The sequence below is a fragment of the Sciurus carolinensis genome, chromosome 5 (assembly GCF_902686445.1).
Source record: "Sciurus carolinensis chromosome 5, mSciCar1.2, whole genome shotgun sequence".
Taxonomy (NCBI): domain Eukaryota; kingdom Metazoa; phylum Chordata; class Mammalia; order Rodentia; family Sciuridae; genus Sciurus; species Sciurus carolinensis.
Window position 1 is genome coordinate 162,465,569 of NC_062217.1, and position 13,659 is coordinate 162,479,227.

The 13,659-nt window shown below is 38.5% G+C and overlaps 1 protein-coding gene across 1 annotated transcript in view; it reads left to right on the forward strand.

Annotated features, from left to right (window-relative positions):
* The window catches only part of Atrnl1 (attractin like 1), a 723,769-nt gene that overhangs the window by 647,476 nt on the left and 62,634 nt on the right, over positions 1–13,659 (forward strand). The gene's annotated exons all lie outside the window — the stretch shown is intronic.

Genomic DNA, 13,659 nt, shown 5'->3' on the forward strand with positions numbered 1-13,659 from the left:
TGAATAATGCCCAAGAAAGGAAAGGCCATCAAAGATGGAGGCAGGAACACAGACTAGAGAGTAATGATTAAACGTGCAGGGGGATCCTGAATTGAATTCTGGACCAAAAATAAAACATTATGGGAAAACTTATGAAATTCAAATAAAGTCTGTAATATTACTCAGTAATATTATATCAGTGTTCATTTCCTGATCATTGTATTTGGGTGATGTAAAATGTTTCATCAGGGGAGCTGGGTGAAGGACCCATGAGACTGGGCACTACTTTGTAACTTTTCTGTGTCTAAAATGATCTCAAAATAAAAAAGTATTTTCTCAGGCCTCTTTTGCAAGTAGGTCATGTTCCGAAGGTTAACCAAAGATTACAGGCTGTATTTATTTTCTCACTGAAATTATTTTTGTTTGGTTATTTGGTTCCAGGGTGAACCTCAGAAGCTTACTTAGCCTGGAACTTGGCGTTCATGTGTTCTCTATTTACTAGTCCCACTGTATTCTAGAACATGAACAACTTCCTATGGCTTTGTTCCTTAGCAAAAATGTATCCCTATTTTAAGCTAAAGAAATGAAGTTTCAGACAGGTTGCTGTACTTGCCCCCAATTTTTTATTTTAAGGTTTTAGAACAAGAGAACTGCAGAGCTGATTTTAGAGCCAGGTCTACATGACCCCCTAACTGCACTGGTTTTGAAGTATCTGAGGCCCCCTCATCTGACAGCCTGCTTGTTCATAAATTCGAGACCCTGAAAAAGAACAGATCTCATGGGTGCCTCTGTGCTGTATCCACTTCACCCCCTTGATTTTTAAACTACACACTTTATTTTGTTCATGAGAATGCCCTGTTCTCAAAATATTGAATTTTAAATAGTTTGTGGATTTTTTTGTCTAATTCTGCTTTCCATCTTTAAATCATATTTTATAGATGAATCAGTGTAGAATCTCTAATGCATCATTAGGAACAAGGTTCATAAAAGCTTTAAACAAGATGAAATATATTTACTGAATCACAGTGTGCTTACAATCTGTTACCATATTTTTTGTTAAAATTTTTGGAAGTGTTTAAATAATTAAGCATGTCAAGACCATGATCTGAGACTAAGAAGCTCTTCCCTATTAAAAACATCCATAAAATATGTTGACATGGACACAGTGTACTGAGCAATTATAAGGAATGGGGCTTCTAATGCAAATGTTATTTCTATTATGACTGTCAATTTAGAGAGTATGTTTAAGTAGTCTAAGGGTCCACATGAGCAAAGATACCCACACACAGAACAAAACCCAAAAAAAAGAAAAAAAATAACAGCACAACAGCACTTACCAAGCATTTTTAAGTCAGTCATTATAACAAGTGTTTTCTTATATCTTCTCATTTAATTTCTCAGTAATAACCCTTTAAGGTAGGCACTGCTGTCTCTATTTTATATATCGGGAAAATTAAGGCTCAAAAACTAACTAGTATTTATAGACCTGATAATGGAAGGTACCAGGATATGAACCTAGTTTATTTTTTTCCTTTCCTGTGGTTTATGCCTTTAATCCCTGTATCCTAATATTTTCCTGACCAGCAAGTATTAAATACAGCATTGAGAACTAAAACAGAAACGAAGGTGCTTACACAAAATATGGGAAGCTTACATTTAATCTGCTCTATTTTATAATGCTTTTAAAAAATTGCAGAAGAAAAGTTACATGGGATTTTAAAGTGATTCAGAGATCAAACATGATTTTCTCTTTGTCCCAGAGTGTTTCAGAGTCAAACCCGAGGCTTCAGGGCCTCTGGTGCGCGTCTGCTGCGGGGTCTTGTAATTGGTAAATTTGCATCATGTGTGTTGCCAGCAGCTTAAGAAGGCACAGATGTCAGTTTTAGGAAATCCTGGGAAATTCAGTCTTGCTCAGACTAATTGGTTCAATCGATAAAATGCTAATAAGAAAATAAATCCAAATCTTTACCTTAATAACCCTGAATTCTGACCACAAAGATTAATGTAGCAGTCTTTCTGAAATCCCTGTATTTTAAAGGGTAAAAGAAAAAAAAAAAAAAAAACTTATTTTTTTCCTTAAAAAAAAAAAAACATATCTGTCCTTTAAAAAACAATCAGTGTTAAATTGGTAATGGAAGAATTACCAGAAATTTTAGCTGAAAATGTTAGCTGGTTCATCAAATTTTAATTCAATAAGTACATGGTCTTAAAACAAAAGAGTTCCATGTTGCCACTTCTTGGCTCTAATGTCATCTTGATAACACTTCTAGAAACATCAAGCAACTAACTGCTGAAGCATTAGCATCCCTTTTGTCTCAGATCCTCAGCAGAGCTTCCCATTTGTTTCCCACTGTTGGTAGTGGTAAGAGAATGGTTGGTGATAAGGACAAAGCCTCTCTACAGCAAGCAGCAGCCTTGAGGGCTGCCAGGATTCCTGGGATGCTTTTCCCCCGGTGAACTGGTCCTCTTGCCTCTTGCAATCCCGGTATCATTGGCATAACAGGATCAGGCGACAGAGGCCATCCTGTTCAGCCCCCCTCCCATGCTGTGCTGCTTCCATCTCATATTTTTAACATCTCCACAGACTGAGACTATACTGGTTCTCACAGTAATAATTTCCAGATCTAATTTCCTTTTAGTGTTTGGAATGTGGCCACTTCGTGATTGATTTTCATACACACACTAGAGCTTTTACATTGAACTCGCTGCTGCCCCTCAAGACTGCCACCTTGGAAGTTGAATGTCATTCTTGCTGCGATAGCACTTAGACATGGGAGGACTCTGGAACTTAGAATTCTTTCTAGCTCCTGCCTTTCTCTTTCTTCTTCTTCCCAGCCAAACTCCTTTGCTTGCCATACCACTTGCATCTGACTTCAGCACCTACTTCACTATTCAAACTCTCCGGCTGGGGTCACCAGTGACCCCCATACCTCTTACCAGGGATACTTTGATGAACTCTCTTTTTCCCTAATCTAGTCACTGCACAGCGGTTTTTTTATTTTACTGCCTTCCTGTTGGAACCATGAGCAACACAGAGGCAAAGGCAAACTTTCCTTATCAAAATGTTTTCTATGTACAGCATGGTCCCTGACACCACAGACCATCAATATGTAGCTAAAGGAATGAATGAATATGTTCATATATTCCATCCCTCTAATTGTATACACATAGAAACAGAAGCCCTAATGAGGGTATGCAGCTTGCCCAAGGTTGTACAGCTGATTAGCAGTAGAACTGTCAGGTGGTCTCAGGTACCATAACTCCCAGTTCAATTGGTTTCAGACCATATTGACATGACTCAAAAGAAGTTTGACTTCTCTTGAGTTGATTTCAAGGTCCAGGTAAATTTTCTTGAAACTGTGTAGTGAGTGGCAAATATTTATTTTTTAATTGATGCCTTTGATATTTGAGTTCATCCTAAAGCCTCTGTGATCTGCCCCAAACCACCTTTCTGCACTATATGCATGGCCTTCACTGCATGGAATGAGAACACAGAGCTGATGTCCCCACCTCTAGGACTTTGCTCATGATGTTCCCTCTACAGGAATGCCCTTTCTCTTTTATACCCCAAATGTCAAACCTCCCCACCTCAGTTCATGTTCTTTCCAAAACAAGCATTTGACTTGTGAAGAGGGAGGGAGGGAGGAAATGAGCACTGATCGAGCTCATGTTTGCATGTATCTTAGTTTATCTCACCAAGTGGAAACCGGAAGATACACGACAACTTGGTGTTCAGTGATGAGCATCACAGCCTATAATGCATTACAAAAATCTTTAAAGCTGTGTGTAACAGGACTGTCTAGTCCGGTTGGAGCCTAAAGGACTTAAGTTCCCATAAGAGGGTCACTATCAGCTGGGTAATTTGCATATAAACACTCAGTGAGATATCTGGCTGCTCCTCTCTGTAGTTGCCAGGAAGCCAAGTTTTGTGGGCAGAGCTAGGTGACATTGACAGCCAGGCATTTATAGACGTGTGCATAAATGTGAGTACATACAAGTTCATGCAGGTGCTGAGGGCTCAGGGTACAGGGGACTTCGGATGTTTCTGTAAAAGAACTCATTTATCTGTTGCTACCCACTTCCACCCACCTGTCACCACAACCACGAACATCTGCCAGTTCTTCTCCCTGCTGATTGTGGGTATTTGTGATATTTTATTGGTTGGCTTCCTGATTTTAAAATTAATCTCCCTTCATTTTAAAAAATTTGGGAGAGAAACCTGCCCTCCAACCGAGAGATAGCCCACAGTAGGCATGTTTCATTTCAGGATTTGAGAAATATTTAGATTTCTTTCTTGTTAAGTGGCATCATTTTTAATGAAATTCTGAATTCTGCTTTTTCACTGCACATTATATAATGAGTATTTCTTGGTGTCATTAAAAATTCTTCAGAAACATAATTTTAATGACTGCATAATATTGCATTTTATGGATGTATCATAAACATCTTAATTATTCTCCTCTTCTTGGATATTTATGTTGTTCCCAGGCCTTTTTTATATTATAAATAATACTGTAATAAAGATCCACATAGAAAACTTCTGTCCACATCTCTGATTATTTCCTTAGGATACATTACTAGCTCTAAAACTGGTAGATAAAAACCATATTTATTAAAAATACATATTACTAAATTGCTTTTTAGGAAAACTTTACCAGTTTATTCAGTGAACTGAGGCATTCTAAATGTCATCAGAACCCCTCTAGTCAATTATGGCCACATCCCTACCTAATGAGAATGCCCCTGGGACATGGAGAGACAGCTGGGTTCTGCAATCAAGGGGCTGATCATAGTGAACTGTTCACAGTCCTCCGTATTCAACAGACCAGAAGCCTGGCAGAAGCTTTGCAGAGGAGGACACCACAGAAGCCATCTGAAATTAAGATAGGGCCACCCTTTAGCATGCGAAAGACCTGGCAGCAAAGTTATCCTATATTTACCTAGTGATTTTATGGCATGTGGTTTATTTATTATTTGACGCACACCTGCATCCTAATAGCACTGGTTTTCTGGGACCTGACCTCCTGGTGGACTGTTCCTATGAGCTCCCCAGCCTGCATAACTGAGTAACCAGATTCCAAAGCAGAGATTATTACCTTCATGTTCAGTGTGACCTAACCAATCCATCTTGACTTGATTACTGATAATATCATGGATATTTTTATACATCAGTCAAGCTTTTATGAAAGGCAGTAAAATATTAAAATGGTTCAGAGTAAAGACTCTGGAGCCAGACTGTCTGAAGTTAAATTCTACCATTTAATAACTGTGTGATCTTGGGCAGGTTACTTGATCTATCTGTGCTTTCATTTTTTAATCTATAAATTTAGGATAATCATAGTCCTTTCCTTTAGAGTTGTCATGAAGAGTGACTGAGTTAATACTTGTGAAGTACTAGGAACGATATTGGGTTTGTAGTAAATGCTTTGGAAGGACCACCTATTATTATTTTAAATTAATAAAAAATAACTTCAACAGAGGAACTAACATCAAATAATAAAATTATTTTGAAGAATTGCTTGAGCTTTGGAGATAAAAGGAAAATTTTTCTTCAACCAGATTTCCAGGAATATTTTAGTTCTATCCTGGAAAAGTTTTTGTAATAATAACTTTATTTAGTATTTTTTAATCTCTCAGAAATATTTGAAAGCAGTATGTTATACTAGAGGTAATGACCATTTCCATTAGCATCCCAGCTGAGACTTTCCAAACAAAGACATAGGCCTAAAAAAATCTATCTCTGTATTCTGTCTAAGGTAAGGAGTGTCCCAAATTAACATTTTTGAATGATACAACTTTCCCATGATCTCACAACCCAGATAAGACAATGGAAGCGACAACATAAGGCAAGCTTTCTTTCAGAACTTCTTGTGAGTTATACCTTTCTCTTGGATTCACCTGCACAAATCTCACTAATGATTGAGCTTATCAGAGTGTATCTGGAATTCAACAGTACCAGCCCTGAGAGGCTTGTCAGATTCTTCATATATACATGAATTTTGACAATGAGCCATTCGAAATCTAATTCCACTGAATGATCCTAAGGAATAAGTATACTGAATGAATAGCATCCAAATAAAGGAGCTGTTCAAAGAAGCATCAGGAACTGCTTGTCCTGCGGAAATTGGGCCATGGAATTGAGAATCCATCAACTTTGGTCTATCATGGACAATTGAAAGTCACAATCTTCCAAAGGGCTTTAATTGAATATGTAGAAATCTGCATGAAAATTAACTGAGTTGACTAAATCAGAATAAACACAGCTAAACTAAACAGTATAAATCTTCAGAAGAAGAACCCTAATTAAAAAGATATATTGCGCTTCCTGGACGTTGCCATTCTGGTTGTTTTCAATATTATGCCACTGGGAAAATACAACTGTTTCTAATAAAATAATTTAAACTCCCATGCTGGGGCTTAAGTGTGGATTCTCCCGATTTCCCCTTGCAACTTGTTTTGGGGATAAAGCAGTGCAAATTCTTCAGACACCAATCAGATTTATCATCCTGTGCCTTTTGATGACATCCATCTGTTTATCTAAGAAGCCATTAAAGACTTATTGAGTTACAGAGCTAGGGAGAAAATTGGGTTATCATCTATGGTTAAATCCAATTCTTGCATCTGCCATCTTTTCAGCTTATGTGGTATATTCTGAAATTACCCTGAGTTGCAGACCTGCAGTACAAGAATACATTTGCTTCATAGTCTTTTTATGACATTTCTAGAGAATTTCTAATGCATGAGCAATTTGTGGTTCGGGAAAATGTTGACAGAGAGATGTCAGTGCTTTCTCTTGTTAAAAGTTCAAAAGCCTATTCGGGACTGTGCCAGCTTAAGAGTCTTTTTCGAGAGTGGGTTCTGTTCAATTCCAAGGTTTGTATTTTGACAAGCTTATTCAATGAGAAATTTGACTCTAGGTCACAAAGGTAGAATTGTGTTAATCTGAAGATAAAGATAAATTAATATCAAGTCAAAATTCAAATGGACCAAAAAAAGAAGAAGAAGAAGAAAAAAAGTGAGAGCTCATCACAAATGGTGTTAAATAAATACCAGCGGGTAAACTGATAAGACACAAAGGGTCCAATCTCACTAGGGAATGACTAGGTAGGAGTTCAGTGCTTATCTCACAAGTCAAGCAGCTTAAGCAATGCTAAAAGTCATGTTTTCTGAGCTGGCTGAAGAGGCAGTGGACTGTGTGGAGAGAACTAATTGAAATAAAGTGAATATTTGCAGATTCCTGGAGTTGTTGTTATATCCTGACTGCAGGAGCCCCAGAGAAAGAGCAACTGCAAATCAGGCAGCTGCTTCGGTTTGCCAGTTTTCCCAGCATTTGTCAGAGAAATAATGAAGAACCCACAAGTAAAACATTTCCTTGCCTTGTTTATGTAAATCAGGCCAGAATTCTGGGAAGCTTAGATTTTCTGGAAATATTCAAGCTTTGCAGCCGAGCATCTCTTCCTTAAATTCTAGCTATACACACTATTTATTGGCCATTTAAGAAGATCCTTCCGATCATGTTTCACAGTGTCCTTTCATTGTTTACCTCCTCATAAGATAAGTGCCCTGAAATGGGAGGGACAAGCCAGGCGACAGATGAGCATAAGCAATTGAGACCTGCATGCTGGAAGTGGCTGGCTTCAGAACCCCATTCTCTCATCTGCTTGCCTGTGACCCTCATAGAGCTGCTGTCTGTGCTGTCAGCAGAGATGCTGTTTTATAAGTCACCATGATGCCACAATGAGAGAAAGCTATTTCCAAGGCAGGGACAACCAGAAACCAGGACCCAGACCCCAACAGAGCAGGCATGGGACAGAAGAGTCTTCTGGGAGAACTTCATGGCCTGCTAAATTCACCCAAAAGGTGAATTCAAGTAGGACTGAAAATGACCCAAGCTCTCCTTCAGCATGAGAGGTTGGACTTTTTATGGTTTTAAGATCTGTGGCCTTTGTCTCTTCACCACCTTAGTCAATCCATAAAACACTTCCCTAACTTGCTTGGGGATGAAATTCTATGATTAACAATTAATTTATTTGACCCAGGCTTTGTTAACCTTTTACCATACAGGTGTATATTGTTCATTAGGCCCTTGCCTTCGGGTAGCTTCTGGTCAGGGAAGGGAGGAGTGAGGCTCCTCTGGACAAGAAGGAAAAGACGTTGTATTGCTCCAAAGCTTTGGCCTGTGATTCATTCTATTGATTTTCTATTAGTTAACATTTTGATTTTTAATCAAAATGTCAGAGGAAAATATATTGGCAACTTTTCAGTCATTTATTCAAAGGCCAATTGCCAAATACCCATAGAATATTTCCCGATGTTTTATTTAATGATTTTATTAATTTTGGTGTGCAGGTAAGAGAAATGATACTGTGAATTCTCTAAGGAGGTCTTTCAGTAATTCCATTCATCAGTTAGGGATGTTGGCCCAGATGCGAATAGCTGCTAGGACAGCCAGGGTCAAGATTCTGAAGACCCTGGGAAATGCTGGAGGTGATTCTCTGGGAGAATCAAAGTAAGACAACTTAATGGTGCCTGGGGACACTCCTCCCTTCTTCTCTCCTGTCCCCAGATCTGCACGGCTTTCTGTGCCACTCAACTTGAGACAGATGCAGCTGCTGTCTTTCTGACAGCCAGCTAGAAAGGATCCATTGCCTTTTCCCTGGGTATCAGTGACACCCTCCCAGGCATCTTGATTCTGCCCTGTGGCTTCCTTAGAAAGCAGAGTCTAAGGCCAGAGGAGCCTGGTGTTTGTGGGCCTGAGTCCTTCCAGTGTGACTCTTACTTCTTGAACCCCTGCCTCTCCACGGCATTTTCCATTCCAACACTGACCAGGACTAACTGAAGGTGATAATCTCGCCTACTAGTAATCACATTGCCATGTGGTACTGACTTGGTTTTGGGTATCTCATGAGTCCACTTCTCATGTTTTAGGCACCACTGGAGAAAGAAATTAATGTTAATTATATGCAGACTTTAAGAATACAAAAGAAAATTCAGATAATAACTTTTCTGAAAGAAAGTACAATCTCCTTGGGGAGGCAATAAATGAATAAAACTTCTATTTCTACAAAAGATAAAAATGTAGGTAAGATAAAAAGAATACTTACTAAAAGTTATGTGGAGTCAGCAGAACTTGAGATTTTCTGGTGCTGGCTAGAACTTGGGCAGGCAGCATAAAAAGAGAAGGGCAATCTAAACAGAGCAAGAAAGGCTCAGGAATCAGAGCTCTTTGGAAGTGGTATGTCACTAAGGTAGATAGAAGATGGTAGGAAGGTTCTCACTCCCAAGATGAGTTTGATTTGATCTAATGGGAATTGGGAAACCATTATGGGTTTCTGAGCTTAGAAGACATGGGTTTTAAGAAAATTACTTTTGCTTCAGTACGTAAGCTCAGTTGTAAAATAATAAGCACTGAAGATAAAGATCGGTTAGTAATCCAAGCAGGTAAGTGTTCTGATAGTTATAGAAAAGGAGAGGATCTGATGAATTTGAAAGTTTTTGCAAAAAGGGAATTGATAGGAGTTAGTGAGAAAGTTGAATTAAATTGACTAATAAATCATTTATTCCTTTGTGCATCTCATATCATATATATTTACCAGTGTACTCATTAAAGAGATTTTTATGTTAATAGCAAAAGTTCTTTATAGAAGTTAACTTGAGAACTCTTCCAGTTAAATAAGATTAGTGAGCTGTTGGAATTGCCATAAAGGATCTTAGCAGACAAGGCAGCACTGACATCCTATCTGTGATCACTAAAAATTAGGTAATCTATATAAATAAAGTATTCAGACAAGTAAAACTCATTGTTACTACCCGACTTGGGAAAGCAGATCAGGTAGCACACTCGTGTTAAGTTATACTGAGGGTCAAATGGAGGAACAAGTTTAGGGCCAATTTTTCTAAGAACAGGCAGGAAAGGAACTCCAACAGAGTTCTCCCAAACCAAGCTATCAGTCCCTGAGAGAAAATGGAATGTGCTATGAGAGTAAAGATCCAAGGCTCTATAGTTCATTTATTCATAAAGCACTAATATTGCTAATATATATTGAGTACCTATTTTGGTGCTGGGGGTTTTGGGTAGATCATTTGTTTCATTTATCAATATTAAGCACTAACCAGATATTAGCTGAGCAGTGAACAAAATAGGCATTGCCTCTCCCTTTGTGGGAGAGAGGCCTCAAGAGAGAATAATCACACAAGTACTTACCAAACTATAACTTGTGAACTTTGCAGTAAAGGACATGACATAATGGAGTGAGGGAGTGTTCTAGAAGGACTGCCTATTGAAATTGACAGAGGAGCCTCCCTGAGTAAATGACATTCCAGAGGAAAACATGAAGTAGGACCAGAAGTTATTCAAAGACTGTTAGGAAGAGATTTGGGCAGAAGTGAGGCCAGGGTTTGCAGAGGATGGAGGAATGCGGTTGGCATTCCAGAGATGTGATGGACATCAGGAGACTCACATTCATTGACAGCTGAATCCTTGAGTCTAGGACCTGGAACGAGCCAACCATTGAAAACTAGGGGTTTGGATAGAGCCAGATTCAGTGATAGGGACAGTGAAAGGCAAAGTAGGGAATCAAACACTGGGAATCTTGGAGTAGAAATTGGGAATTTGGCTAAAGTTTTGGGACAAAGTAAAACTGGAGCAGAAGCAAGTATTAATTGTCCTTTCTTTTAATGGATTTTTATTGGTGCATTTTAATTATGCACAATGGTGAGTTTCATCGTGGTGAACATTCGATCAATTTCAGTCTCCAGTAACACCCCTTACTCTCCTGGCCTTCCTTCCCCTGGCCCCCTGCCTTACCCTATGTTCTGCCTTCTACTTTCATAACTAAATTTTCCTCTTATCATCTGCCCCCAAACCTACAAGCATGAGCTGAATGGGAAAGGTAGCGCCTGATGGCCACGTAGTCAGAGCTTCAGATTTTCAACTTGATAACTGTGGACCACTTCCAGTGATTTATCCTGAGAAGATGCTTACCCTTTCTTTGCCTTAATTTTTCAACCTGTAAAATGGGGATAATACAGCTATCTCTTGGTATCAGAGGAGATAATGTCTATAATGTACTTCATTTGGTGCCTGACGGGCAACATGTGCTTTTCCCTCACACGCCACCAGTTTTCTTGCTATTCAATTTGGCTCTTATATATCTGGGCAATAACCTGAAGATTTTACTATATACCTAGTAAAATGTATAAGCTTAATAACCAGCATTTTCTTGGCTCTTCAGGAACTCTTCTAAGTCTTTTCTACCTATTGCTCAATTGGTAATTATGTTTCATATTTTTGAGGCGCTCTGAAGCAAAATCTCCAGGTTGGAGGAGGGTGAAGGGATTGGTATGTAAATGTACTCACTCAGACATAGAATTCAGGGTGTGCTTAATTAACATTTGATGGATGAATGATTACTGTATAATGATAGAGATTTGACAGTGATAAGCATCGTTAATTAATTGCTAAGATACTGTACATTAGAAAATAATTTTAAAGCATTTTTTGGTAATTTGTGTTTTTAAGTGGTTAGTAAACTGAATTCTAACCTTTTGCTCTCTGAATATTCTCTAAGCTATAAGTCTACCATGTTTTAATTAGAAAACTGTTCTGACAGTTCCGGGAAAGGAAACATTTTTAAAGTTTAAAACATTTCTAGCATTTCAGCTAAACAATTTATCTAGAATGATTTTCCCTTTAAAAGGAATAGTAGACAATTAGAGGCATAGTACAGTAAATTTTCTGCCTTATGGATCCAAGCCAAGAGCCATACAACTTTTGTGCTTTATAAGCAATTGCAAACTACAATGAGTAAATGGTATATTGTAATAGACTCTGCTTGGAGCTGCCATTACCATAGAAGACATTTCCGGCTTTCTTAGAAGCATGAGAACAAAATTGAGAAGGAAGCTCTATCTGATTGAAGGTAGGATGCTCCTTGCATTGTGCCTCACTTTAGGTAAAATGGCAGTCATTTTATTTGGTATAAATTTGAATGGAGATATCACTTCTTTTTAGAGTATAGCCTGCAAAAAAAAAAATCTGTAGCTGATTTATATGACTAGAAATGAACCTGTCTGCATAACCTTAGACTTCTGGGAGTCTGATCAGATCCTGAGACTGTTCTAGAAATCACAGTGGAAGGCTAGATTTTCTCAGACCAACAATGCCTATGAGAGATATTGAAACCTCCTGAATATAGAAATGTGGGTAGACCTCATCCAGATCATGCTTATGGATACCTATGTATGTATGTATGTGTATGTATATATAAATACATACATATGTATGTATATATTTGTGTAAACTGTTGGCTCAGAAATAGGTTAATGGCAAGAAGTTGACACTGGTATTCAGTTACTTCCCCTTGATACTATCTGAATGAGATTATTTTATTTGGATCTCAGAAACAAAAGCATTAATTGACAATATACAATCCTGTAAATATAAATAGTAACCTTAATTTACACAATTAACTTGAAATATTTTAGTCGACTCCATGTCTATCTAAACACCATGTTGTTTTAACCTCTTTCTAGGGACTCAGCAGTATTTTCCCTTTGACAGGTGAATTTCATGTATATTTTATTCATTTATTCGAAAATGTTACTGCACACAAGCATATCCCTAAGCACTGTGGGAGGAGTGTACACCTAAACTAAAATGGGCTACCAGGCATCCTCACTAAATGGCCACCTGTAGGGAGACAGACAGGAATCACATGGTGCCCTAGTGGCCTCCCTCCTCAGAGGATCTGGCAGATGGAAGCGGAGCGGCTGTGATGGATGGAAGGCCACAGGTCCGGAAGACCTGCCTCTCCTCACTGCTCTCTGCACAGCTGTCAGGATCGGCAGATCTACTTGGGAAGCCCCTTCACATGTTGTCCTGGCTTGCAGAAAAAATGGAAGAACCTTTGCTGCACCAGATGCCATTCTGGCTAATCTACTTCAGATCTTTCTGATCAGCCTCCCCACACTGGCCACACACCCAAAACCCAGAACTCAGTTGTCATCAACTGAAAGCCACACATTTGTTCATTATGTATTTACCAGAGTGGCTTAGGCAGGAAAGAATGCCAGCAGGAAGACTATTCTCTTAGGAAATAGGTAACTAGGTAACTGTGAGACAGTATAAAAAAGAAATAGATACAGATAAGAAATCTGAATATACCTGCCCGTCCCCCCACACACACATCAAATGTTGTGAACCTGATGCTCTCTACTTGCCGATTAGATAATAAGATTGGTATATCTCTAGTCTGGTTAGATTAATCTGGAGCAGGGTATATTTTTCTATTTTCTATGACTATAAGCACCTTTCTTACATTTTTTTTTTTTAATCTGTCCAAGAGGTCTAAGTATTACAGGGAACTAAGGCTCTGGGTTTTTTTGTTATTGTTGTTCGTTTGTTTGGTTGTTTTTTTTATAATTAGGGTAAAAAAGTCCGACATAACATTGTCGTGGAGCCCTCTGGTTTCAAGACTCTCTGCTGCATAATCTATGTGTTTTGTTAATACTATTAATGCCATTTAATACTAGTGCCCCTGAGACTGTGTATAAGTGAGGCTTACAAGTAGCTTCTGGACCAGCAGCAACATTGTCTGTGAGGTAGAAAAATTTACCTAGTAATCCCTTAAATATTAATTATTTTATTGGATAATTGGGAGATTCCATTGGTAGGAATGA